The sequence below is a fragment of the Hetaerina americana genome, unplaced genomic scaffold (assembly GCF_022747635.1).
Source record: "Hetaerina americana unplaced genomic scaffold, ioHetAmer1.1.p SCAF_8, whole genome shotgun sequence".
Lineage (NCBI taxonomy): Eukaryota > Metazoa > Arthropoda > Insecta > Odonata > Calopterygidae > Hetaerina > Hetaerina americana.
Window position 1 is genome coordinate 77176151 of NW_027287427.1, and position 24436 is coordinate 77200586.

General features: G+C 36.6%; 1 protein-coding gene across 1 annotated transcript in view; it reads right to left on the reverse strand.

The window, feature by feature from the left end:
- The window catches only part of LOC139698147 (cholecystokinin receptor type A-like), a 460304-nt gene that overhangs the window by 316275 nt on the left and 119593 nt on the right, over positions 1-24436 (reverse strand). The gene's annotated exons all lie outside the window — the stretch shown is intronic.

Below are 24436 nucleotides of genomic sequence, written 5' to 3' on the forward strand. Positions count from 1 at the left end.
TTGGCACGTTTCAAGAAAAATAAGAGTACGTAATTTTTGTCGTCGATGTATGACATTGGTTGAAACATTGATTTGCAATTATACACCAGAATTGACCCAAAAATCTATTCAATGGAGAGAAGCTTGTTCTTCAGCTCCGAATACGGCGAAGGCATCAGCGGGATAGGTACCATCGGTTGGAAAGGCCAAGGCGTATGTTTTTTGGGACGCAATAGAAATTCTGTTGATCGACTCCGTTGAAAAGTCTAAGGAATACCTGGGGAGCTAACATTTTAACAAAATTGGAGGCATGTATTCGTGAAAGCAGACCCGGTTTACAGCGGAAAAAATCCGTTTTCAACCAGGACAATGCACCTGCCCGTAAAAGTGCATTGAGAATAGGAAAATTGAGAGTTTTTCACCATCAAGTGCTGGAACATCCACTCTTTTCCTAAGATTTGGTTCCATCTGAATTTCACTTCTTCCAAAAACTCAAAATTTTCCTTGCTGTCCATCAGGAAGTGTTTGCGACTGTAGACAGATAATGTTCAGCTATTCCGGAAGAACACTACAGACATGGGATGATGGCACTCGAACACTGATGGATGTTGTGTACTAATATCAAAGGCAATAAGGTTGAAAAATAAAACATTTTGGAAAGCATGACATTTTCACAATCAGGCTGAGAACTTTTCAGATCACTTGATAATAATACCTTGAAATTTATGGCATTTGTGATAGAAATGAAAATATCCAGAAGTAATTCTGCATGGATAATGTTCTTATGCCGCAAACATCGGATTTTGGATCAAAATGCTCTAATTGTGTATTATTATTATTTTTGCTTTTTGGAAAAATACAAGTAATTGGAGAAGGTTGACGATTCTAAGCTGTAAAGTATCGTTGCCTGAACAAAATCTGACCGGATTTCCGGACAAGCGTAATTCCTAACGCATATTTTTTATAGGCTAATCAATATAAAATATCCCATCTCCGCTACCCATTCAACCAAAAATTTGGTACATGTTCTTCGTCCTCTGATACCAATCCATCTCACCAAAGCAGTATCCAATCCATATTCAACGCCACGATTTCTCCAATGTTAAGGTATAATTTCCGAAATAAAATGAGTTCATTAGAATTATCAATTCATACATTCATGTTAACTTTAAATAGTTCCAAACTTTGTTTATCCACTTCTCTAAACATACTCATCGCATGCCTGGACGCGCTTCAAAAGATTATTTAATCTGTTAATGGTTGACTTGAACAATTGATTTCCACTCGACGCAATTCCTCCGCGTCCACAGTCCCACTCATTTCCCCTACTTCGGCGTCAAGATTTGTCCTGCGTGTGGAACCTCTAATCCCAGAGCGTAGATTCAACAATAATCCATTTGCGTTTCCAAAATATCTCTGACCCAACGTCCTTAGTCTCGGAAATCATATATCTACATAGGTTCAAGTGGCTGCGGATTTTTGATGCTCATGATTAGCTTGAATGTTGGTCCCCCGCAAAGAATCAGCCAAGTAAATTTAGCTTAAGTTGTTAATTTTTTTGCGGATTTGTCCAAGGAAACGTCCGGCAAGCACGTTATTTGAATTCCCATGCGTTTCACTCAACTGAGGAGTAATTCCTAAGCGCTTTCCACTATTCTCCAAAACCTTAATCCCAGCCATAGAGTTTGAACATCCATCAATATCCATCTGGGTAACATTCACGTCGAAGGCTCGTTAACAATTGCATTTATTCCTATGCATTCCCGAAAAGCATGCCCTGTACACCCTAAAAATTCAATTCATCATGCCTCAACACCAAGGCGCATAAGGTACCAATCAATGATAGTGTGATTGTTTTGAAAGAATTCAACCAATTTTTCTCCCTTTCATGTTTGATTAATCTTCATATTTCAATTGATTTGAACCCCTATCTGCGTCATTACCCATATTTCTTCCCAATTTAAAACATGTACGATAGTTTTTTTTTAAGTCTCAACCAACATTTTCAACTGACTACATCCGTGATTTCTAACATTTTCTAGGCACAATCGATTACTTATCCCTTTCCATAAACCATTTATCATGGAAGAACTAATTTATCCTTTGTACATTTTGGTTTTGTGGGGCAAAAGACTTTTCTGCCCACCGCCGTTTTCCTCCCCTTTTAACCTCCATTCACCTTCATGCCCCCATGGACTCTCCTTTAGGCTAACTGAAAAAATCCTGATTAATAAAGCATTCAGGCTTAACAAACAAATTAATTTACGAAATGACGGCACGGAAATGAGATCTCAGAATGTGCAACCTTACACCAGCTTGTTTCATTGGCAATATCGTGAGCAACCTCAACCATCATTTATCACAGAAACCCACCATCTGGGTTTGAGATATAGGTGACATATGATCAAATGAAAAAATAATGACGCTTTCTTAAAAATATATCAATAATGTCAGTTCTACAACCCAAACCACCGTTTCCCGCACCCACTCCATTTACCCTGAGGTATATATTTCATAAGCTCTCCCCACTCGCGAGAATAGGAGATTCAGCTCGTCAAAATATAAAAAAATATCGGATTTTTGTTTCCCACTTTACAAACGTTTATACCTATATCATTTTTTTTCAGAGTATCCCTAGGGTAACGCATCACTTTTAATGTATCCTCTCAGTTTCTTCTTGTTGCTCCGCATCCTGAAAAACGACTAGTACTTCAGTTTATTGATAAATTACTTTCAAGTCGCCAAAGGCAAGAGCATTCAGTATCTATATCCCATTAATTCAAGTCACAAATCCAACTAAGGCTTATCAAATGTCCTGATCTGATCCTCCCCAGCCCTCACAACCTACTAGGAGTATTTTGCTGAAAATTGATACATATCAACAACCCCCTTCTTCCAATTACTATCCCCTTGTCTAAAAATTGACTATTGAAATAAGGCCATTGAAGTTGACAAACAGGAAATATTGATGGAATTTTGATATAAACACCATATTAACCACACGCAGGTTCGTTATTTTTTATTCTTTCTGGAAACTGATGTTTTGTTTTATTTTTGGCCATTAGCTTGGAGTCTAGATAATGTGATTGAACTCAGTCTAAGACTAATAACACGGTGTACCACTTATGAAAAGAAATGAAATGCACAACTACCTAGTATTTCAAGCAAGGTTGGGGAAAACAATGGAAGAGACGCCACCCATGGGGAATATCGTATTGTGAATTACACCACAGTGTGTGAACCACGCGGTTCCTTCAGTCATTATTATTATCATTATTAATCTAAGATACCCTTCTTCAGCTTCTCTCCAATTTCCTTTATTTTCAGCCGAAGATGCTTATTCTCGTTAGTCACTCAGCGACAGAGAGAGGAAGCAGAGGGCAGGTATTTACTCAGATGGGCGAGAAATGAATTAAAAGAAAGAAGCTAAAGGAAGAGCAAAATTTTCTCTCGAGTTTAAAAGAAGCGCGTTTACCTTTAATTGAGCAAAAAACAAGGGTTTGATTAAGAAATTTGATATAATGGTAAGAGTCAACCGCAGCCGTACTCTCATAAATGGGCAAAGGATGGGTGAGAGAAATTAAAGAATATGTAAGTGGAAAATCAATGAAAATGGGAGCCAAGGGAAACCTCTCGTAAGCACTGATAGAGTGTGAGTGCATGCGACTAGCAAGGATCAATGCTTTTTAGTACATCCAAGCTAGAGAGGGTGTGATTAATTTGCTTTTATTATTATGTTACGTGTGACTGACAGGCCACTGGCGCAGAGGGAAACCTCTCGCAAGCCCTGATTGAATGTGAGTGCTTGAGACTAGCAAGGATCAATGCTGTATAGTATATTCAAACTAGAGAGTACGTGATTTATTTGCATTTTTCCATTTCATTATTCTAACCGTTTGCGTTTTCTATTTATTTCAATTTTTGTTTTTTTTTTATTTTATTTATGATTGGTTTTATTTTCAGTTATTTATTTATTTTTATAATTTTTATTGATTTACTGCTTATATCTTCCCTAATTTCCCTCACCCATCCTTTGACCATTTATAAGAGTATGGCTGGGGATGACTCTTCCCATTATATTCATACGGCCGTAGTTACCGTTCGCTTTATACAGAAATTTGATATATAATAAATAAATAAAACGGCAATGTTCAATGCAGTTTTTCCGAGTTTCCCTTTGAGCCATGGTTTTAGCTGAAACCAGGGAAGACTCCACCAGGATCCCACCAGAAGACCCCACCAGAAGACACCATAAGACTTTATTTCATCCTGTGATTCCATTCTGTGAGCCATCATCAAGGTTTTATCAATTTATTCACCGTTAAGCGCGAAATAAAAGAATCATTTTAAGTTGAAATATATAGATAACTTAAAAGTCTGCGTTCCCTCAAGTTCTGTCTAACATTTAAGAATTAAAAGCAATAGATAGACCGCTTGGAAGGCTAAAATCTGCCGAGTGTATAAAAACTATAAGCACAGCTATCAACCCGAGGCGTCAATTCGATAGGTGATGGTAGAGTTTACACAATATTAAGCCCAACAGCGTAAGAAAGTCATGTACCATGGTAGGGGGGAAGAATTACCTTTCCCTTTGTCGTACACGGTACCCAGAAATTTACCTAAGGAGGGTGCCCGAAAAATCGCACATTTCGGGCGAAGCTGAGGGAGCTCAGCGTGTGCTCGCACGTGAGCAGTCTCAGAGACATATTCAGTTTGCGCATTAGCCTCCTGTCCCTACAATCTATTCCTATTTTCTATATATAAATGTATATACATATATATACATATATATACATATATATACATATATATATATATATATATATATATATATATATATATATATATATATATATATATATATATATATATATATATATATATATATATATATATATATATATATATATATACATACGAGGGTCATCCGGAAAGTAGTACCCGTTCGTGAAATAAAGACACAAAAGTAAATATTAACAAACATAAAAAATTTTATTTGAAAGAGGATACTTTAAACTACTTCTCAACATAATCTCCAAGCAAATTAAGGCATTTGTCATAACGTGTGACAAGTTTCTGTATTCCTGCTGCATAGTCCTTCGCCGCCAGCTCATTGAGATACGCGAGGGACCCATCTTGCACAAATTTTTGCATAATGCAGATGGTGTTTAACAATTTCATGAACAATTGTTCGAGAAACATTGGGAAAATGCTCACAGATGTCATCAATTGTGACGCGCCGATCGTTCCTCACGAATTCGTCAACTGAGCTCACCAGTTGGTCTGTAATGACAAACGGTCTCCCCGAACGCTCATCGTCGTGTGTGTTCCCCCTCCCCATGTTGAAGTTGCGACACCACCGCCGAACAGACGACTCGTCCATTACATTGTCTCCATACACCTCCTTTAATTGGCGATGAATATCACATGGGCGAACGTTTCTTGCATTGAGGAATTTAATCACTGCCCTCACTTCACAACTGGCGGCGTTCTCAATTTTTTTAAACATTGTAAACAATCACAGAAACAACACAGGCAATGCTAGCGTCACGCAACTTGGCTCAGAGAAGGCAGACAAGCCACTGAAGCTATCTGACCTCGTCCAGCGGCTACTCGCGTCGTCAGCACTTCATGCGGCACGAACGGGTACTACTTTCCGGATGACCCTCGTATATACAACTATGAAGGCAAAATTTCTTTATTTTTTATTTTTCATTTCACTCAATCATCAAATTGATTATGTGACTAGAGGGTGGCATGGTTGTCTAGTGGATAGAGCCTTGGACCTTTGAGAAGGAGGGCCAAGTTCGATTCTTTATCATCTTTAACCAGGTTGTTGGATTTTCTGGGTCCCAGAACTTCCTGAGAAATTATAGACGATACAGGGAAAGGTATTTTCCCCCTTTAGTACCCTGATTTTCGAATTTGGCAGGCCGATAGATAGATAGATAGAGGTCTTTATTTTGGCCTAATGGTCCCTTTTTCCATTTAACCCATAGCGGATGGGCTTAGGTGAGCTGCTATGAACTCACCTTTCAAACCAATTTCTAGCTGATAACGCTGAATATGTATATGAATAGGTATATTTTGTAAGTCTACAAATATAAAAAAAAAACCAATCATGCATGCAAAATCCCAATTTTTACACATCTACTCAAATATAAGTTTGATCATTTACTCAAACTAAGTTAATCACATGAAAGAAGGAACTTAACTTGTAGACCTTCATAAATACGAGGGTCATCCGGAAAGTAGTACCCGTTCGTGCCGCATGAAGTGCTGACGACGCGAGTAGCCGCTGGACGAGGTCAGATAGCTTCAGTGGCTTGTCTGCCTTCTCTGAGCCAAGTTGCGTGACGCTAGCATTGCCTGTGTTGTTTCTGTGATTGTTTACAATGTTTAAAAAAATTGAGAACGCCGCCAGTTGTGAAGTGAGGGCAGTGATTAAATTCCTCAATGCAAGAAACGTTCGCCCATGTGATATTCATCGCCAATTAAAGGAGGTGTATGGAGACAATGTAATGGACGAGTCGTCTGTTCGGCGGTGGTGTCGCAACTTCAACATGGGGAGGGGGAACACACACGACGATGAGCGTTCGGAGAGACCGTCTGTCATTACAGACCAACTGGTGAGCTCAGTTGACGAATTCGTGAGGAACGATCGGCGCGTCACAATTGATGACATCTGTGAGCATTTTCCCAATGTTTCTCGAACAATTGTTCATGAAATTGTTAAACACCATCTGCATTATGCAAAAATTTGTGCAAGATGGGTCCCTCGCGTATCTCAATGAGCTGGCGGCGAAGGACTATGCAGCAGGAATACAGAAACTTGTCACACGTTATGACAAATGCCTTAATTTGCTTGGAGATTATGTTGAGAAGTAGTTTAAAGTATCCTCTTTCAAATAAAATTTTTTATGTTTGTTAATATTTACTTTTGTGTCTTTATTTCACGAACGGGTACTACTTTCCGGATGACCCTCGTATATGTGTGTGTGTGTGTGTGTTTATATTTACACATATATATGTATATACACGTGTGTGTTTATATATATATATATATATACATATTTTATAGATATGGGTGTGTTCCATAAGGAGGTTAAAAAGTAGCAATACCATTTGGATGTGGCTTCCGGTGCCGTGTGCTTAACTGATGATATTTCATGGTATGTCGCCCGTTTTAGATTTTAATTATGGAAAGATTAATGCCATGTCCATTTATAGAACATTTTTCGTTCAGAGCGAATCCGCTATCAATAATGCTATGAAACGTAAAATACCATCACATAAATAAATAATGTTTTGTAGAAATTAAAACGAGCCAGGAATACAGAAGAGCCAATGTTGCTGATTATGACTTCCGATATCCTTTGGGACATTTGATATTTTTTGGAAAGTAGTTCATGATAATGAAATGCCGCCTCAATATTTGCCATAATGGAATCGTTTATTAATCTCACAGATAACACGGAAAATTTAAGCAGTGCATCAGAAACCCCGACAGATGTGAATGGATGCCATTATACCGTAGCTCAGTTGTTTACCTTAATGGTTCAGAAATGCAATATCGGGGATTCATATGGTCTTGTGACCTATTTGACGAATATTACATATATTGAATTAGTGTTTTCCTTGGATCTCTATCTGAGTGCAGTTTCCAATCGGGGGATGAATCGGATAGTATTCTTAGTTTAGTTTAGCACACTGGGACCCGGTTTTAACACACCTGGGGCCATTGTTTGTATATTCACACATGGCTATAAGGTCCAAAGATAAGGTAGTGTGTCAAGGATACAATGGAGCTCAAGGGCAGGCTTCAGCGTTCATGGCTAAGGCAAACTTACCAACGGCACTGCATCAGCGGGATAGAATAGATATGTAAACGAAATGGTTTATGGTAATAAGAGCATTGGATATATGGTATAAAGGAAAAAGAAAAAGGTAATTGACCCATAACGTGAGAATAATTTCATCTAGAGGATTTGAAGGGGCTGTCCAATTGTTCAATCTTTGAATTAAAATATTTTGCACCCATAATATGGTCTCATTTCCTTTAAATTGTAATTTGAAAACTACAAATTATCAAATGTTGTTCAATTTCACATTTTTACAACCAAAAGGGTGTAATATCAAAGATGAATAGCACGATGAAACTTTAAGGATGAGCCAGTGCATTGAAGTATAGAGGTACGAAGGAATCAATGGGGTAACAGATAAGGCCACGATAGTAACTAGGAAAACTATTGCTTTTTGGAAAGTTAAATTTTAAAAATTTCATTCCAAAGATCAGAGAAATAATGAAATAGTTTGAATATTCCACTTGAGAGAAATTCATATGGCTCTAAGCCTCTCTCAGCACGAGAAGAGGGCTCAAACAGATTAGTATTTGTGTATTGGTGTTTCAATGACGACGAGATAAGCCTAGAAAAATATCTAAACACTTTGCATATTATACCTTATTATATACTTACTTGATTGTAATTTATTCTATATTGATATAAATTTCACAGAGCGAAAATCATCCACCTTGACCGGGACTCGAGAATTGAATGAACTCGAGCACCCTCGATTGCGGCCGAACTCTTACATTAGTTAGTTCTGACCATATGTTTTTCTCTTAAATGCATTACATTACTTCAAGGTATGGATCATCACAATTTCACAGCATGTTCTAAAATTCTATCGTGAAATTAAAACAACATATGCGAGCATTGAAAAATATTAGAATATCACCTCGGTGTTGATGCCAGATTAAAACTTTAGATTAAGTACTTTTAAGGTCCTTTTCTTTAAGTATTTATCCAACACCATCAAAGCTAGAAACTTTTAATGTATAAATATCATAAAAAAATTCTTTGGAAAGGGAAGTTTCCATATCCTATTTCTCCCCCTCCTCTAGTGTCATATTCGTTGACTCCCATTGATAACTTTTCTGCTCGCACCAGATTATATAATTCGTAATGCCATCTTCTTTTCCGTAGGATTTACAAAGTGACAAAGGAGTCAGATTTGACATGTTTTGTCTGCACTTGTGAGTATTATGCCTCCCACTACTTCGCACGTAACTCTTGAGTTATTCGGTCGCGCAAACCAATTTTGCTGATTTTTTTCATATTCGTAAGTAATTATGATATTTTATACCTCAAAGTGTGTTTTGTGGAGAAATTAAATCAGCAGATTTTCCTCGTCTCTCAAGAGGCCAGTTGTTTATTTTTGGGTGATTTAACCGCGAGGCGGAAGTTTACACTTCACGGTCACGGCTCGTGCGTCCTCGAAAAGGGTTTTCCTGCAAATGTTGTTTCCTCCCAGAGTTATTAGTTCCTTCTATACTTTATAAAAATTTGCATTTTACGTCAGTTTCTGTTAAGCTTAATCCGCCTTCATTCGGGGTTTTGTATAATTGCGTTCCTGGATTTTTTAAATTACTGAACACTAAAACTGCATTGTCAACCTGTATAATACAGGCCCACATAATATTTGACTCACATACTACCATTTAGGACTAACAAATAGAAAAACCATTGGTAAAATAACTTTTGAGGTAGGTTTTGGATGAGTGCAGGCAAAATTGCTACATTTCCTTGCTTCGATTACCAATTGGCAAACTGACATCCCAAACTACCTTGAATTGTATCGTAATTTCTACCTCCCTCCATTCTTTTCCACTCGCATGCTATCCACTTCCTCCCCTTAACTCACCTGCCTCACGCTCTCCCTTGAATCACCATTTTCAGCATTCAAATCCACTGACTGATAAGCCGCTAGCCTTTTTTGGGATTCTCTAAGTATTCTTCTCTGCTCCTCCTCCCTATATTACTTTGGCTTTTTTACCATGACCATCGCCCCATTCCATTGAAACTAATTTTTTAAAGCGCTCAAAAATACCTGTAAACTACTTGATGAATGCCTAACTACACCTTTATCATCAACATGACTAAATGATTTCATGAATTCCAAACCGGGTTTCATTTCTACCTCAAATTCTTTCATGCCTATTTTACTATTCCCTCCACAAGCACGTTGAAAATCACGAGTGATAGTGGACACCCCCGTCTTACCCCTCATCCTAACTATGCTCATCCCGATTCTCCATGATTACATCAGAGCAGGATGAGGCATGTGCATCCTGAGAATAAGTCGCCTTTCCTCTCAAAACAAATGTTCTGAAATACAATCAAAAAACCTGAACACTGACCAAGTTCCTTATGAACTAAAGGGTTAACCTTTTCATATTGGAAACAACCGTGCTGGCCAGACAAATGAGGAGAAGAAATTATTACCGTTTTAAAAAGAAAAATGGCTGCGGATATTCAATCAAATGCTAATATTTCCGATGAAATATGCATATAAAATGTTTGACACTAAATTTGAAAGATTATGAAGTGTTCTTTCGTTGCTATTCTTACGTATCGTAGCAACCTTCTATCAATATGTTGTTGCTTTACGTATTTACAAGCGTTTGCGAGGGAAGTCATCGTGACTGCCATGTACAACGGGCCCTAAAGCCAGCGAGACTCTCACTAATTGTATATCTTTAGGGGCTTTAAAGGAATAAAATGTAATGACGAATAATGGTGCATACACGTACATGAAATGCCACAAGTAATCGTAGTCTCGGGCGCCACCACCCACGAGATTGAAATCAACATACATAAACCAACGTGTTTTCCATGAACAAACTTAAACTACTGTGAAAAATTCTGTTTAAGTAACTGTAATGGAGGTGTCCGCTGATTTTCAACAGAAATATAGATATTGTGATGCAGTCATCATTCGCCTTGATTAGAATGCGGATCCATAAATTAACATCTTCAGACGAAGGAACCGAGAAGAAATCAGGAAAAACCGCTGTAATTAATTATTTTACACGAATACAATCCATTCAATATATTTGCATATGACTGTTCACACTTACAGCTTAAGTACACAATTAAAGGTTTAATATTACGCATGTTCATGTAGATAATTTACTATTAACAGTTATAACTGATTGCTATCCATATGTAATCACGCATTTATTTGCTAAATATTGAAAAATTCTAATCCAAAAAATAATTCAGCCGTTTCCATGTCAAATTAAAGATATCTCGAAACAACTAATTCAATTTTTCATATAGGATGGGAGTTGTTTCCGCTTTCAGGGCCACGTATGGAATTTTATAGTTCAATTAATGAGAGATAAATAGGTTAACTTATTTCAAGTGTACTGGACGCATAAAGGGTAAATGTAAACCTTGATATTGACCTCATCTATCAAATGATCTCATACTTACCTACGTCCACCAAGCAATGGAACCAACCGAAGAAACGGCCATCTTTTTGGAAGGAGATGGTAGCCTATAAGACTAGCTCCTCCCATAAGATTAAACCCATGCCCCGGACATCATATTCGGCGCTTTAGAACCAAGTCACGCGCCTTTATGGGGCTAGAATTTGCGACACCTGTAGCCGCCTGGTGCTTGCTACAACTTTGATGCGAGGGCGTGCTAAATCGCAGTTCATTACTGCCACCACCTGTATTTCATTATTGAAATAAATGATGGGAGGTATAAAAAGGGCTTAATATTACCGTTTATTTTTCATTTGGCTTTAGTGCTCATCAAATAGGCTTAGAATTAATAATTTTAATTTTCTGTACGTTTACAATTTGTACAGTAAATATTTCCTATTCTTTTTGATACTAAACATTTGATACTGTCTGGGTTTCTTTCGGAAAATAATGAAATGTTCTTATCTTTAATGTAGTTATTGCAGTTGACGTAATTTCAATATATAATAAAGTTTGTTTTCCACAAGGTTGGTGATGATGGAAATTTTCGAATTCACACGATTACTTTGAATTCCTGGCTGTCCCCCCTTCCCATTGTCTGGCTAGGTATGGTTTGGTATTTTTTAAGTATTATTTTTTCATTTGGCAACATTTTGTAGCTTACAATTTATGCCAGATAGGGCTGCTTTCATTACTGTGAAAAGCAATCTGCATGCATTTATCATAGGATTTTCTATAACCATTTGCATGTGGTGGTATGTGGTTACCACTGCAAAAGGTTGTGCGCTGTTATACTTTAAATAAAATACATTATAATTTCCCCTATTTACTTGTGCTACAAAAAATATAACTTTTACTGCAAATACTTATGCATGGATATGAAAAACCTTGGTCGTTGAAGCAAGATGATAGTTTTGGAAAGGAAAATACTTCGTTCTTACAAATATATTTCATTATGCACTAGCTTACAAAGTCATTACCAGGTGATGTAACTTTATAGGACACGCAGCTTTATAAACTAGACAGAGAAGAGGAGGGGGTAGGTGCTGGTAAAGTGGGAGGAGGGGTAATAGAAGGAAAACTGGTGTGTGTATATATGGGGGAGGGTGAAAGAACGGTTGGGTATGGCGTCAGTGGAGGAGAGGGGTCGTGGGATGGAGGTCCAGTACGGGGGCGCGGGAGGAATTCACGGAGTCATTAATCAATATACCCTTATAATAACTGTTCTAGGAAATTTCCAAACGTTCCAAGGCGTCTTATCTTAAACTTGTCTTCTCCAAATGTAAAATCTCAGGAAAAAAAATCACTTCTATGGTTATTATCTAGTAGGTGCTCGGCAAAATGGGAAGAAGGATTTTTGTTTTTGAAACAAGTATGATGTTCTTTCACACATTCTCGGAATTACCTCCCGGCTTGTCCAATGTAAATAGCAGTGCACCCACAACGTAATTTATTCGCTCCACTCTCTTACATGATGGGAATTTAGTCTTTGTTGTTAGATAAAAGGTTCCATAAGTTGCCTTTATTAAAGAAGTTTTTTATTTTCTCTGGAAACGTTCTGGTCAGTATACGAGATAAATTCCACAGAAAACAAATTCTTTTCTATTACGATGTGTCTTTTTTGGGGATAGATTCGAAAATAGTTGAGGCTGCTACTTTTCAAATTTTTTCTGATACAATACATCTTTTTTCTATGATCTAATTTTTCTACAACTAATTAAGAGCATACACCGTTATTTTCAGCTATAATTTTTATTAATTGGATTTATTTTTGTGTATTTTGTAGGGACAATGGAATACTAGTCAAACAGCGGACCATCGAGTTGAACGCCGATAATATTTGGGGGAAATGATGCCTTGACGTGAAGTGAATGATTTGGTCTGTGCAACTATTTTTCCTAACAACGGAGAAGGCCAGTTGCCGATTATTTTTTGTGTTAATAATGTCAAAAAAATTAATGGACTTGGTGAGTTCCTAGTACATTGAGAATCTAATGCTTTTGCCCAAATAATTTAGAAATATCAAGAAGCTATCGAGTTGTCTTTGTGAACCTGCCCATACATAAAATATATCGTCTACGTACGGTGACATTGTAGTATGTTTTTCACTAAGCTGTTGGATGAGGAGAACATAACACTTTCAACCTGGTCCATATTGATGTCCGCTAGTAGAGGAGATACAGAGGTTCCCATGGCCAAACCATGAGTTTGTAAGAAGTAATTGTCATTGATCTGGAAATACTTCTGGGATACCCATGCTTTTAGGACCAAACACAACTCACTAATCACTGTAAATGGATCCCCTTTCCGGAAAAGGATTTCCTTGGCTAACTGGAGGGCTTCTTGGGTGGGGATACTCGGAAAAAGGCTGCAGACGTCAAAGATGAGAGTTATAGGTTGGAGGCTTTTCAATTATGGATGTGCAGAATTATGTAGATGAACAGCGGAAGAATACAAAGTCATACGAAGAAGCACTTGGAGTAGTGCAGAGAAGAGGGCGTTTTTGGAAGAAAGGCATGGAAGGAAAAACAAATGGATTCAGATTATTTGATTGGTGAAAATATTGGCTGAAATGAATGCTGAATACTCTGATAGAACGAAGGATGTTCAGCAGGTGACCGTGGGGTAGGAAATGTTTAGAGAAATTGGACGAAATGAAGGGTGATACGTAGCCAGTATTCAGAATGAAGATCAATTTATTTTAGTTTAGGGTGCAAGGTTCTACCGTGTCGTGCGGGGCTAAGAAATATAGGAGTGTACATTCATTGTCCATTTAAAAAGATACCACAAAATGGTGGATTATCAAATAATAGTGAGTAGCATTTACTATGAAATTCTTAATATTTTTGATATGGACGGTCCTGGTATAGTCTCTACATCGGTGGTTCATGAAATAGAGTCAAAGATACACTAATTGATGTCGTGTTTGTTCACATAGGTCATCCCCCCATGATACAGTCATAATTCTAGACAAAAAACAGGCCCTAGATACAGGCAACAATTCCGATACTATATTTTCGATCATACTTCATTAGGGATATAATACTTTGTTATTTACTATATCATTCATCAGATTTACCATTGTTTCAGAAGCAGTATTTTTTCTAAAAAAACGAGGAAAAACAACGTGCAACTAAATATAATCAGATGAATAAATGTAAGTTAAGATTAGGCACGGCTCTATGTAAACAGTGGTGAGTATAGAGGAGTATTTTTTTAACAATGTTGTCAATTACTGCAACTGTTCAAGAATTTTTCATTCTATTCTTTGAAAAAACATAAATAGGGGATTTGAGCTTCAAGTAGCCCCATTCTATCAAAATTGACAAATTTTTTTAAGAACATAAATACTCTACCTTTAATAATAACTTTTTCTTTTCGTGTTACATTATAATTACTATTGAATGTAATAAAATAGTAGAACCATATGACACTAATTTAATTAGCGAAATTGGTTAGCATTGTAAAGAATTTAAGAATGGAACAAAATGAGGTGAAAAAAATAAGGTCATTGCCAAAACGCCCTGGTTCTCTCGGGTGCTGAAAAGTAATTAATTAGGATGAAATAAAACAATTTCTCTCTAATTCTTTTTATTTAAGCATAAATTTAATTAATAGCATAAATGCCACTTAATGACCTATATAAAGTAGTGCGGTCGTCAGTTCCACGGCAGAATATCCTATGGCGCGTTCCTCTTCACTTCAAAATGTTGAACACACTTAGCCACTGGAGTAATTATGAAGAAAGGTACGCCCCACGAAAAGTGTTCCACTCATTATTCAGGACGCTTGGTTCATATTTTAATAAATATTTACCTTTTCGATTATATTCCTTATATATGTTAATTATTCCGTTTTTTATTATACATCGATGATTTAAACATAAATAACATGTACATGGATATACCTTGTAGTGTTGATAAAGTTTCTAAACAAATTAATAAAATTATTATATTACCATGATTAGCGGACGGAGAAATGTGTCCTATCAAGCGTTATATTAAGTATGGTAAATTAATTGGATGAAACTGATAAAAGAAATAGATTTTTCCCGCCCTGAAATAATTTGAAAATAAAATTCAAATATCATATTTACATGAGTAGGGCATCAATATTTAACAAATATTGGTGTTGCAATCCATAATTAACAAACATGAACGACTTAAACTTTAACCTGAAAAATCTTTAGATTGTTAACTGTTTGCAATGATTCCATGGAATGGCGGATCTTTGGTTTCCTATAGTTAGAGTATCTAGGCATTGTGTTTCTTTGTATTTTATTTTAAATGTAAATTCAATTAGCACCTGTAAGTGTTCTGATGAGCAAAATTAAAAAAAGTCTACCGCACTGAAATCCATGATAAAATTTCTAATTCCTTATTGCGGTCATCATGCGTTGGTTATGCCTTTTTGCAAATATTTTTTTAGCCACTAACTTACCTCACAGTTAGCTTATGTAAGATTAATATTTCATTTTATAGAGATACATGATGAAACAATTTTAAAGGACTCTCTCTAATTAACGATAATTCCTGAAATAAGCCTTTCTCGCTCAAACAAACTTCAATCTTTACGAAGCCCAATGAAAAAAAATGGATTTTTAAAGGTTAGATTGGGGAGTATCAATCCTGTTACAAAAAATGTTCCTTAAAGCCATTAGGAGGGGACCAGCATCACTTACAGTAAACCAATTTTTTCTCGATTGCTTAATTAAGGTATAGAGTTTTCTGTTAATATCAAAATCGTTTAATTACAATGAAATATCCGCATAAACCTCAGAAGTTTCAATTGCAACTTTTCTTGCACATTTTCAGTAAGGATGAAATAACATAACATTAAGACTTTGTAAAAACATCATTAACCTACGGCTGATAAAATGCCCGATTGTTGTACAAGAGGCCAAAGTAACCAATTCTCGGAGCACACAAGGTCGAGCACCTGTTTCCCGTCATGTTGAGCCAAAATAGGATGCCACGTGGAGCTAATTGATTCGCAAAAAACAACGAATACGCTAAGGCAACGCTGTTTCCAATAAACGAGGACAACAGCTGGTTGGAAGAGCGGACGAAGAACTTAATTTGCAGCCTAGCCCTTTCTAAGCCGTGCTTGATCCCTTCGCTGCATTTTGTAGTTAAAGAGCGTAAAAATAGTCCTTTGTAATCATCATTACTTTTTCCTTGATTAAGTCTCATTTATATTCGATGGTAAGTAAGTCATAACTCTAAAAATGTAAATCTACTTTTTTCGCTCTATTTTTTTATTGCATGAATTCATTAACGCTCATCTATTACCCCAGGATCTAGCTAATGTAGGATTTTATACATATTGCATTCAAAAGTTAGCATTTGACCATTTACTAAATATTAATATGACCCTTAACAAAAAAAAATCACCACATAAATTTTGATAGAAACGTAGAATTAAACAAAACGAAAAATATTAATATCATAACATAAATAAAATATTAATATCATATCACACTGGAAAGCTTTAAACAGCATTATGAAAGCGTTACTTTCAGACGTTGACTGTTTGAGAAATAGACTTTTCCAAAAAGGACGATGGGCGCACATAAGTATTACAAGTTGAATTCCGAGAAAATATTTTTTTTAATTGTTTTATTATTTTCAGATTATAATGGTAGTTGTTTCCATAGTTAACTTTAATTTTCTTACCTGTAAATATAGTCTTTTGCTCCTCACTGAAAAGTTTACGCCAAATTATCGCCTTAATTTAACGCATTTACTTTATGTTGATTAGTACATAATTCAGAGTACGGTTTAAAAGATTTTACCTTAGACCACCTATCTCCACTCCCTATTCATTCAATTATATCAGGAAAAAAATTAATTTGACCTTAAGTGTTGAACATATTAACAATAACTTAAATGCTTTGACGTGGATAACAGTCTTTAAATGCTGTTTTATAGTTTACATACGAAATGCTATCGCTCGCTAGAATTGAATTAAGAAAATTTGAATACATCGCTTGATGTATACTGTTCTGTGATTTCTTCAAATTTGAAGGGCAACTATTAGTTTTTAAACTAAAGCCCCACACTTCCGATTGAGATATTTAAAATTCTAGTGATTTGTTGAATTGAAGTAATAAGGCTATTGCATACTGATAAAATTGTATGCTTAATTCAAACGAGCATGAAACATCACCGGCAAATCTAATGAACCAGTCATCGCGTATGCTTCATTCACTTAGGAATGGGTCGAAGAGTAAAAGAGGAATTGTTTTTTCCAGCTACAAAAGAATTCCCCTAACCTCTCCCTGGCGGTGAAAACGGTGGAAAAACTTATTAGGGATTCTGAATCATTTATTATTTCTCGGAAAGGTTCCACTTCAAGGGTTTTAGCACCACGCTCGTAATTTCTTTAGGCGGTATGTCTCGAGTGGAAAGGTCCCTTAGGAGAAAAGTCTTGGGGTCTGAAGTCAGCTTAAGGGAGATAGGTCTGCATTGGAAATCAGCGATGTATGCCCTCAAGGGTGTAGAGCGGCAGACTAAGGAAGACGACCTCTGGGTGGGGTCGCGAACCACTCGGCCCTGTTCCAGCGGATCCCTTTACGTACCCGGTGAAAGGATCCTCGGGCAAAGATTATAAGCAAGTGGAAGAGACGAGGAATTTGCCTCCAACCGGTAAAATACCTAACAAAAGACTGCCCCATTTACGACACTTGGAGAGCACGAAAATCCATTGCCTTCCCACTTTCGCGCTCTAATTAATCCCTGGGACGAAACTCCCACACCTGCGTCTTTGTAAGCTTGCCTTGACATTTTTTTGTGACTCATTTTACTGGTTTTATTTGTCAATTAAGATGGCTGATGCAAACAATCGCCCATTAATTATCAGGTCATGCCTGTATCTTTGAATTGCTAGGCTTTCTTTAGTTGATGCAAATTAATTGGTTTACCATTTTAATTATTTAATATAAAATAATGCTAGTATTTTTCTCATCATTATCCATTGTAAAATTTTCAAGTCCAAAATCATATTCAAGCTATTCTGCTACCTTTAGATGATATACGTATTCACTTATTTGTTTACATCGTTTACACTGTTCCTCTTAGGTATTATTAAAATGATTGAATGTTCTATCGTCAAAGATTCACGCTTAATGCGTGGCCTGTGCAATAAATGCGCGAACTGATGCAATCTGGCGGTCGGACAATAGCCCCGCCCACTAGCGGCAGACTAGTTGCCTGAGACCCAATGAGCCGTCCGCTCTTGGCGAATCATCAAGCTGTGCGTATAGTGCCAGATAGGTTAGTTTTCGTTGTCCTTGTTTTTACTGTTTTTCGGAAATGGAAATTGACGAAATCACGGAGCGACAAATAAATATTAAGTTTTTTGGTAAAGTGCGGTAAAGGTTATCACGAAATAGCTGAAATGTTGAAAGCTTTTACGGTATTAATGATTTGAAGAAAACATCCGTTTTCAAGTGGATTAAGCTTTTTAAAGATGGCCGACAAGAGGCCACAAATGATGTAAGGCCGGGACGACCTTCAACCTCCCGTGTTGACGACAACATTGATCGTGTGCGGTCCCTTGTCCTTATCGATCGTCGAAAAACTATCCGAATGATAGCTGATGAACTGAATTTAAGAAAAATCAACAGTTCACACTATTTTAACCGAACATGATCGATTAATCCTTCACCATGACAATGTACCTGCTCATTCACCATTGATGGTTCGCCAGTTTCTGGCAAAAAATTGAATCACCATCCTTGATCATTTTCCTAAATTGCCAAATATCTCCCCATGCGACTTTTTCCTATTTCCAAAATGCAGGAATGTGATGAGGGAACTTCTTTGGGAAGATGTGGACACAATAAGGCAAGAAACAACGCGAAAACTGAAAATGCTAATTGCCGAGGACTTCCAAGGGTGCTTTAAACAGTGGAAAAGAAGATGGAATAATTGTATAGCAACGAATGGAGAGTACCTTCAAGATGACAAAATTTATGTAGGTTAAAATCTGCAAAATAAAGTTTTTATTTGCCTCAGTTCGCGTATTTATTGGGCAGAGTGGTATAAGCATTTCTATCAAATACACTCTTTATAAAATATTAACATTATTTTTAATTCATTAGCAGATTTTTACAGGCGTATCTAATAATTATGTAGAGTAATAAGAATGTTGGATTGGGTTTTTTGGACAATTTAGTATAAGTATATGAGCCAAGACAACATTATAACACTCGGCGTTTTTAGAATAGATTTTTACGATACCGAATTGACTTTGTGTGTTCAAATATAGTGTTATTATAACCTACCCTGTTCAGCTGTAAGAAGAAAATGGTTAAATATGCTTGGGAAAAACTGGGAATTGGAATCAAAGCCGGGTGGAGAATTATTACAATAAGCTAGGTTTGCGGAAGACCAATTTTGAAAGTCAGCCAAGGACCTGCTAACTATGCTGAATGTTTTAAAAGTCAGTATAATAAGTACCAAACGATGATAAATGTAAATGAAACGAAGATTATACGGTTTTTTTAGGAAGGGGAAACCTAAGCATGTTAAAATATTAGGACAAAAATAGAACAAGTGAAACAGTTCAACAATCTCGGAAATGTTTCGAACCAAAATGGTCAAAGTAATAGAGCCATCAGCAGAAAAATAGCAAATAAGCTATCACAAGTAGGAAGTAGATGTCAGGGATTTTGAGTAAAAATGCTGAAAAAAGCTGGTCAAAATCTTAATCAGTACCGTGGTCTCGTACGGCACGGAAACGTGGTCATTAAAACAAGATGATAAGCTATAGGATAGGATTGGAGGCTTCTGAAACTTTGCTGTGGAGAAGATTCACACACACACTTATATATATATATATATATATATATATATATATATATATATATATATATATATATATATATATATATATATATATATATATATATATATATTTTTGCATAAAAATATACATGTATGTGTATATACATATTTATACACATACATACATATAAGAGGTTTGTCCAAAAATATCGCGAATTTTGAATTTGCCCGGGTAGGGAATATTTAATTTTGGATTTTTTCTGGCGTTACATTGGCAATTACGTCTCTAACTCATGCCAAAACGTTAGGATACTACCTTGATCAAAAAGTTCCCGGAATAACCACCGTGTGGCGCTCCCATCGTTCCGATTTGAGTTCTGTTTTTTTTTGTTAAATTGGTACATCTGTTGTTGATATTCCCTTTAAATCTTAGTGTCATAACTTGACATTTGCAAAAGTTGCGTAGCCAAGAGTACATCTATCTCTGTGTGTGTTGGCGATTTTTTACAATTGCAGAAATGGATTTAAATTTGCAACAACGAACTTGTATTAAATTTTGCGTAAAAAACGGATTTAGTGGCCCACGGACGTTGGAAATGTTGGAAAAGTGTTTCGGCAACGATCCTCTAAAAAAAACGGTCGTTTACCAGTGGCACGAGCGGTTCAGAAGTGGTCGTGAGTCAATCGAAGATGATGAACGCAGTGGCAGACCATCGACATCGAAAGTCGGTGAAAAAATTGATAAAGTAAAAGAAATGTTGGTCAATAACCGCAAATTAACCATCAGAGAAATAGCGGAGGACTTGAACATTGCCTATGGATCCGCCCAAGACATTGTGGTTAATGATTTGGGTTTCCGTCGTGTAGCAGCAAAGTTGGTGCCAAGAGACCTCAATTTCATGCAAAAAAGAGACCGTGTTGACGTCGCAAAAGACATGATTTGCGAGGCTGAATCCGATCCCACATTCATCAAAAGGATCATTACTGGAGACGAGACGTGGGTTTATGAGTACGACACGCAATCCAGACATCAGGCAAGTGAATGGCGTTCACCAAATGAGCCGAGACCAAAAAAACCACGTCGTTTTCAGTCAAAAAAGAAGGCAATGCTGACGGTTTTCATGGATTACAACGGTGTAGTGCATCATGAATTTTAGCCAGAAGGCCAGACAGTAAACAAAGAGTATTATTTGGGCGTTATGAGACGTTTGCGTGAAGCAATTCGCCGAAAGAGACCAGAAATGTGGGCAGAAAACTCGTGGATTTTGCACCATGATAACGCACCGTCGCACAGTGCTATCATTATTCGTAATTTTTTGACGAAAAATGCAACAAATACCATCCAACAGCCACCGAATTCACCTGATTTGGCTCCCTGTGACTTCTTTCTGTTCAATCGAGTTAAAAAACCATTACGGGGAACGTGTTTTAGCAGCCGAGAGGAAGTAATGGAAAAATCGCAGGAAGCACTGATGGACATACCGAAAACCGAATATAAAAAATGTTTCGAGGATTGGATCAAGCGCTGGCATAAGTGTGTTGCAGTCGATGGGGATTACTTTGAAGGGGACAATATAGATTTAGATGAATAAACTTGTATTTTTAATTTTCTGAATAAATTCCGGGAACTTTTTGATCAAGGTAGTATTTTGAATTTTCCGTCAATTTTTGACATCTGTTTTGCTGGGACGTTTCTTGGCTTGTCTTCGATTTTTGCCTGTTCCAAAAAAAGGATCAAAGAATTTCTATTAATTTTTGTGTGAAAAACGAAATTAAGTGCACGGACGCATTCCGAATGTTGACTGTGGCATATAAGGAAGCTATATTGGACCGAAGCAACGTTTTTAGATGGTACAAAATGTTCTTAGAGGGCCGAGAAGATGTGAACGACGAAGAGCGTGCCGGACGCCCAGGCACGTCAACGGCAGACGAAAAAATTGATGAATAGAAGAAAATAGTATTGGACAATCGTCGAATCACCGTTGGAGGAGTTGCTGAGGGCGTAATCATATCGATTGGCACGTGCAATTCGATTCTCAACAATGACTTGGGCATATGACAACGACGGGTCGCCGCGAAATTCGTACCAAAATCAATCGAAATAGTCAAACGTAAATCTAATTACAATAGGGAATTTCGTAGGAAATACGGTTCCCTTTTTTATCTATACCTCGTATTTACGATCACCCTTTAATAAAAAATGAGGGACATTCATTCATTTTTAATCTTTGTAGCACTGTCAAAATTCTAATGGCTGTCTAAGAAAAACAAAGACATTAACGACACCTTAAAAGAGTACTTTAGTCAGTTTTTGACGAGTTTCTCAGCAAGTAGATGACTTGTAAAATGAAGAATATACGTTTACAGACCAAACAGCAAGAGAAAACTAAAAAATTATTATATAATTACAAAATAATGGTTTTGATAGATGCAATATGAATTTAATGATTCTATTTTTCCTGAGCGCATCCTTAATACCTTTTGTGTGCCTTTGACATTGTTTCAAAAGGGCACCTGGAAGTTGTGTAAATTACTTTCTTCATCCAGTCGGGCTTCTTAATTGTTTCTAGATTTAATATGGAAACAAATATAATGTTGGCATGGATCTATGAATTTTGTTTCATATTAATTACGGTGTTAGAATAGTAATGTGAATATCAATAAGCTAATCTTTAAGCACAAACTAATCCAAGATATTCAGGCAGGGTAGGAGAGGTGTATCAAGTGGACCTCATTAAAAACTCAAATATTAATGAATCGTTATTAATTTAAATTGGTTTTATTAATTTTATATTAAAAACTCCAAATTTTGGAATTAAAATCTTGTACTAATGAAAAGTAAGATTCAGTGAAGAACAGAAGCGGCACATTAGCTTTCGGGAATGGAAACAATTGCGGTATTTTCATTATTACCTATGATAAAAGAATGCCGATGTGTTGTCTCCAGTAATTTATTCCCTAAAATAGGTCATTTGGTAATAGTTACGACTAACAACAGTATGGCTGTCAGCCCTACGCCTGTGTTATTATTCTGGCCTTTCTAAAATTTCTCGCGCTCTAAAACGCCACTACATCGTTTCCATTGAATAAATTTAAGTCCACCATACGCCTCAGGGAGAATAAAAGGTTTGCGTCCCCGTGTGGCCATCTTGCTGTAAACTCTGGGAGACGAATTTCGGTCTTAATTTTATAAGCAATTTCTGCTGCTTTGCGATTCTAGCGACGGTGCAAAACTTTGGTAGTCCCATGTGGAGGTATTCCTTTCCTCTCATCTACTTCCTTCTCTTTCTATCCTCCCTAACGCGTGTTCCAAGTGATACTTATTGCAAGTCAAAGATAGATTAAATGTTGTTAATATAAATTGAAGCAATTAATTTGAAATAAAAACTCCAAATTTAGGAATGATAATTAAGATCAGAGAAGCACAGAATCGGCACATTGGTTTTCGAAAATGGAAACATATGCGGTGTTTTAATTTTGCCTATATAATAAAAGAACTGATCGCTTGAATGGGAAAGATAGAGAGAGAGTTCTCTGTCGTGCTTATTTTTTTTACCCTCCCAACTCACCATGTATTCTCACACAGGTGACTCATCCTCCTGGGTAAATACCAAGCCATTGGTGACTATAGTGGATTATTGATTTTATATTGCCAAATTTTTGGAAATAATTCATTTGCGTTATCAAAGACATGTTCCATTCTATGAGCACATAAAGTTTAAATAAAAATGTTACATGTTTTAAAATATAACATATTGTTTACATGTAGGTTTAGTCCAATTGTGCTTCTAATTGGGAGACTAGACGTAGGAAAGCGAATCATTAAATACATGGAGCTGACTATTTTAACAATTGTGAAATATTAACGATAGGGACAGCATTTAAAGGAAAATAAAACCTGCAGAAGTGTAGTTCTAAAAAAGAACAAATAAATGGAATGATATGTTAACGACTGAATACTTCCCTACAAGAGTGTGCGTAGAGAGAATATTTTTGGAAATTAACTGATTGGATTTCTAGCCATGATAATACACAGAAGACTATACATTGGGTAAATATAGCGAGTTAGTTTTTCATTGAGAGGACAAAGATGAAACGCAGCAGGTTATGAAAGTGGCTCGAGGAAAGTTGATGAAATGAAGTGTTTGGGAGATGATACCGGCAGATCTCTTAGAGAGCTGGTTGAAAAGTCAATACTCATGTCGATATCCAATTATGATTGTGTACACGTATTATTCAAATCAAAATTGTATCTTATGTATACTAACTTTGGTAATTGCTGAAACTATAATCAAGGAATTTACGAAATCTGGTGAGGAGGCAACGTTTTTATTCGTTCTTTTAGTTGGTGTCATTTTGTAAACAAGCGACGTTCTGAAGAAAGGGATATTAA